We start from the raw sequence: 5,759 nt of genomic DNA on the forward strand, positions 1-5,759 counted from the left end.
ATATAAAAATTATAAAAAATCCAAGAATATCTTTGGATGAGAAATATGAGTGGAAAGGAATTTTATAAATATTTCTATTTGTTCCTATTGGATTATTAGATCCAGTTATATGAAGGAAATAAAGATGTATAATAACTATTATTAGAATTAATAATGGTAAAATAAAATGTAATGAAAAGAATCGATTTAATGTAGCATTATTAATAGAAAATCCTCCTCAGATTCATTCTACAATTGTTTGTCCAATATAAGGGATTGCAGAAAGAAGATTTGTAATTACTGTTGCTCCTCAAAAAGATATTTGTCCTCATGGTAAAACATATCCTATAAAAGCAGTTCCTATTGAAGTTAATAAAATAATAATTCCAATATTTCATACATGTTGAGATGAATAACATTGATAAAAAATATTTCGTCTAATATGTATATATATACAAAGAAAATAAAATGATGCCCCATTTAAATGAATATAACGAAATATTCATCCAGAATTAACATTTTTTATAATGTGAATAATTCTATCAAAAGCATAATTAATATTTGGACAATAATGCATAGATAAAATGAAACCTGAAATAATTTGAATTAATAAAAGAATTCCTAAAATTGATCCAAAGTTTCATAAATAATTAATGTTTACTGGGGTAGGATGAATATTGAATGAAGAATAAATGATATTAAGAAATTTATTAGATTTAAAAATTTTTAAATATTTATTTTTCATTAAATTTTAATTTTACGAAGAGGGATTATTTTAATTGTAGATATTTTGAATGAAAGAGTTAAGCAAATTAATAAGAATAAGATTATAAAAATAGTTAAATAATTTATTGGATAAAAATAAATATTTTGAATTTTAAATAAATTATTATTTAAAATTATGTTTTCTGTAAATATAAAAATTGGTATTCAATTAATAAAATGAATAATTATAATAAAAGAAATAAAAAAAAAATTAATAGAAGTGATTAGTTCAAAAAATTTTATTTTTGAATTTTCATTGTTAATTAATCTTACAAAATAATTAAATATAATTATTATTCCTCCGATTAAAGAAATTGAAATTATAAAAGAGTATATTGAATTATTTATATTTAAAAATATTAAAGTAGATGAGGATAAGGTGAAAATAATAAAAGAGAATAAAATAGTAATTGGATGTAGTGAAGAAAGTAATAAAATATTTGTGATAATAAATAGATTTATGAATATAAATAAAATTTTTGATATTAACATTAACAAAATATAGTTTAAATAAAAATTTTAATTTTGGGAATTAAAGATATTTATAAAATTATTTTGAAATTAGACTTTAGAAAAAATTTTCAATATTAATTTACAAAATTAATGTTTTTTTTAAACTATAAAGTCTAATTTATTTTAAAAAGATATTTTTTAATTTTAATAGTTTTAATTTTTATAATAATATTAATAATTAATAAGTATTTTTTAATATTTTTAATTAGAATGGAATTTTTCGTAGTATTGAATTTAATAATTTTAATATTAAATGAGTTGGAATATTTAAGGTGAATATTTATATATTATTTAATTTTTTCTGTTTGTGAAGCTGTTTTAGGATTATCAATTGTAGTGTCAATATTGAGAATTATTGGAAATCAAGGTTTTATAATAATAAATTTAAAATGTTAATAATAGAAAGTATAATTTTTATAGTTGGATTTTTAATTATTAATTTTAATATTTATAAAAAGTTATATTTTATTAGAAATATAATATTTTTATTGAGTTTTTTGATATTAAGAATGAATAGATTTTTTATGGAATGAATTAATTTAAGATTAAATTTTGGATTAAATTTTTATTCTTATGGAATTATTATGATATCTTTATGGATTTTTGGATTAGTATTTATGAGAATTAATCAGGAAAAAAATTTGATTTTATGTTTAAATTTATTAATATTAATATTAATTGTTTTAGTAATAAATTTTTTTAGAATAAATATATTAATATTTTATTTTTTTTTTGAAGTAAGTTTATTAATTATTTTTTTTTTTATTATGAAATGAGGAATAGGATTTTTACGAATTTATGCAAGATATTATTTGATATTTTATACTTTATTTTTTTCATTACCTTTATTATTAGTATTATTTTATTTATTTAATTTAATAGGGTCTTTAAGATTTTTATTATTAGAAAGAATAAAATTTAAGTTAAATAAAATTTTATTTTTATATTTAATTATAGGATTTTTAGTAAAAATACCAATATATATAATTCATGGTTGATTATTAAAAGCTCATGTAGAAGCTCCTGTATTTGGATCAATAATTTTAGCTGCAATTTTATTAAAGTTAGGGTCTTATGGATTATTACGATTAATAATGATTTTTTTTCAAAATTTTTTAGAAATGAATAAGTATTTTATTGAAATTGGATTATTGGGAAGGATTATTTTAAGATTTAGTTGTTTTCGACAAATTGATATAAAAATTTTAGTAGCAATATCTTCTGTTGTTCATATAAATTTATTAATAGCTTCTATATTTACTATAAGAAAATTAAGATTTTTAGGTTCATATTTAATAATAATTGCTCATGGGTTGTGTTCTTCTGGATTATTTTATTTATTAAATTTATGTTATTTGGAGACTCATAGACGATTGATAATTATTAATAAGGGTGTTTTAATTTTTATGCCTTCTATATCATTGATATGATTTTTAATATGTTCTTCAAATATAGCTGCTCCTTTTTCTTTAAATTTAGTTGGGGAAATTTTTTTATTGATAAGATTAGTTAATTGAATAAGATTATTAATAATTAAATTATTTTTTTATTGTTTAGTTAGATTTATGTATTCTTTATATTTTTTTAGATTTATTGTTCATGGAAAGAATTTTTTTTATAAAAGATTAAGAAGAGGAAAATTAATTAATTATTTAATTTTATTATTTCATTGAATTCCTTTAAATATAGTTATTTTAAATTTAAGAATTTTTATTTAATTTAAATAGTTTAAAAAAAAATTTTGAAATGTGGGTTCAAAGATGTAAATTAAGTACTTTAAATTATTTTAATTATATTTGTATATATATTATTTGTATTTACGGGATTTTTTTTTTTATTTATAATAATTATTTTTTTTAATAGGAATTTAATTATTTTAGAATGAATAATTTATAGATATAATAGAATAAAATTTTCTTTTTTTATTTATTTAGATTTTTATAGAATAATATTTTTAATATTAGTTTCACTTATTTCTATAGTTGTATTAATTTATAGAATTTATTATATAGAAGGGGATAAATTTATAAATCGATTTATTATTTTAGTAATTTTATTTGTAGTATCAATATATTTTATAATTTTGAGACCTAGATTTTTAACAATTTTATTAGGATGAGATGGTTTAGGATTAATTTCTTATTGTTTAATTATTTATTATCAAAATGATAAAGCTTATAATGCTGGAATATTAACAATTTTTAGAAATCGTGTAGGGGATGTGGGAATTTTATTAATAATTACTATGGGAATAATATATGGGAGGTGAAATTTAATAATTTATAAATTTAATTTATTAATATTAATTTTATTAGTATTAGTAGCTTTTACAAAAAGAGCTCAAATTCCATTTACTTTATGATTACCTGCTGCAATAATAGCTCCTACTCCTGTCTCATCTTTAGTTCATTCTTCAACTTTAGTAACAGCTGGGGTTTATTTATTAATTCGATATAATAAATTTTTGTTTTTAGGATGTTTTAATAAATATATTTTATTAATTTCTAGGTTAACTATATTTATAGCGGGTTTAATTGCAAATTATGAATTTGATTTTAAAAAAATTATTGCTTTATCGACTTTAAGTCAATTAAGATTAATAATAAGAATTTTAAGATTAGGATTTTGGGAAATAGCTTTTTTTCATTTAGTAATTCATGCTTTATTTAAATCTTTAATATTTTTATGTGTGGGTAGATTTATTCATAATTTTAATAGAAATCAAGATATCCGATGTTATGGTGGTATAATTTATATTTATCCTTTTAAAACTATAGTTTTAATTTTTTCTTTAATATGTTTAATAGGATTTCCTTTTATATCAGGATATTTTTCTAAAGATATAATTATGGAATTAATTTTTTTAAGAAAAATAAATATAATTAGAATAATATTTTTAATTTTTTCTACAATTTTTACTGTATCTTATTCTATTCGATTAATTATATTTATTTTATTTTCTAAAAAAAATTATTATGTAAATTTAATTAAGAAAGAAGGTATTTTGGTAAATTTTTGTATATTTATTTTATTAATAACTATTTTTTTTATTGGATATTTATATTTTAAAATTTTTAATTTAAATTATTTAATTGTATTAACAATAAATTTAAAAATTATGGTTATAAAATTAATTTTATGTGGAATTTTGATTGGGCAGTTTTTTTATTTTAATTCTTATAAAAATTTAATAATAGGAAATTTTATAAGAACAATATTTTATATCGAAAAAATTTATTTGTATTATGATTTACCTTTAAATATAGTTATATTGTATGAAAATATTCATGAAAAAAATTTATTTGAATTTAAGATTAAATTTATAAAATTGAAATTTTATTTATTTAAATATAAGTTAAATGAATATAATTTTATGAATATATTATTAACTAATTTATTAATAATATTAATTTTTATTTTTTTAATTTAAAATTTAAATAGCTTAAGAAGAGCATAATATTGAAGATATTAAGGTAATTTTAATATTTTTAAATAAAATTTTTATAAATATAATTTTTATAAATAAATTTTATATTTATTAATATTATACTGAAAATATAAAGTTTTATTAAACTATATAAAAATTATTTAGAAATAATAATATATAAAATATTAAATTTAGAATTAGAAGTTCTATTTAAATTTATTTCTTTAATTGGAATTTTAATTCAATAAATTTATTAACAATAAATTGCTTCTATTTTAGCTTCAATTAATATTAATATGTATATATTATATATATAAATATATGAAGTAATTTTTACAATTAATTTCGGCTTAATATTAGACTTTTTTAGTCCATATATTAAAAAATTCAATTTAATAATCTATAACTTCATTCAATAAGTAGACTAATAATTATTAAAAAAATAAAAATTAAAATAATTAATATTAAAAAAATAGATTTAAATTTTATTAAAAAGATAGATGGTAAAATTAAGATAATTTCAATATCAAAAATTAAGAATAGTAAAGTAATTAGGAAAAATTGTGTAGAAAATGGGAGACGGGAGTTTGATTGGGAGTTAAATCCACATTCAAATGGGGTAATTTTTTCTCGATTTAATGGTTTATATATTCTTAAATAAAAATTAATTAATATAAGTATAGAAGTAATAATTATTATAAAATAAAATAAAAATATAATATTAAAAATTATATATATTAATTTTATAAATTTTTTAATTGGAAATTAAATGTAATTAAGTTTATACTATATATATATTAATTATTATTATATTTAAAATATTCATCAATAAATTGAAATATATAAAAATAATCAAATTACATCTACAAAATGTCAATATCAAGATGCTGCTTCAAAATTAAAATGATGAGTTGCAGAAAAATGTAGATTAATTAATCGGATTAGTGTAATAAATAAGAAAATAATTCCAATAATTACATGTAATCCGTGAAATCCTGTTGCTATAAAGAAAATAGATCCAAAAATTCTATCATTAAAACAGAATGGAGCTTCTATATATTCAATAAATTGGAGA

The 5,759-nt window shown here is 16.2% G+C and overlaps 1 pseudogene; it reads right to left on the bottom strand.

The window, feature by feature from the left end:
- Nucleotides 1–6: 6 nt before the first annotated feature.
- LOC143308219 (cytochrome b pseudogene) lies at nt 7–4,663 on the bottom strand (annotated as a pseudogene).
- Between the last annotated feature and the right edge of the window lie 1,096 nt (nt 4,664–5,759).

Source organism: Osmia lignaria, unplaced genomic scaffold (assembly GCF_051020975.1).
Source record: "Osmia lignaria lignaria isolate PbOS001 unplaced genomic scaffold, iyOsmLign1 scaffold0213, whole genome shotgun sequence".
Taxonomy (NCBI): domain Eukaryota; kingdom Metazoa; phylum Arthropoda; class Insecta; order Hymenoptera; family Megachilidae; genus Osmia; species Osmia lignaria.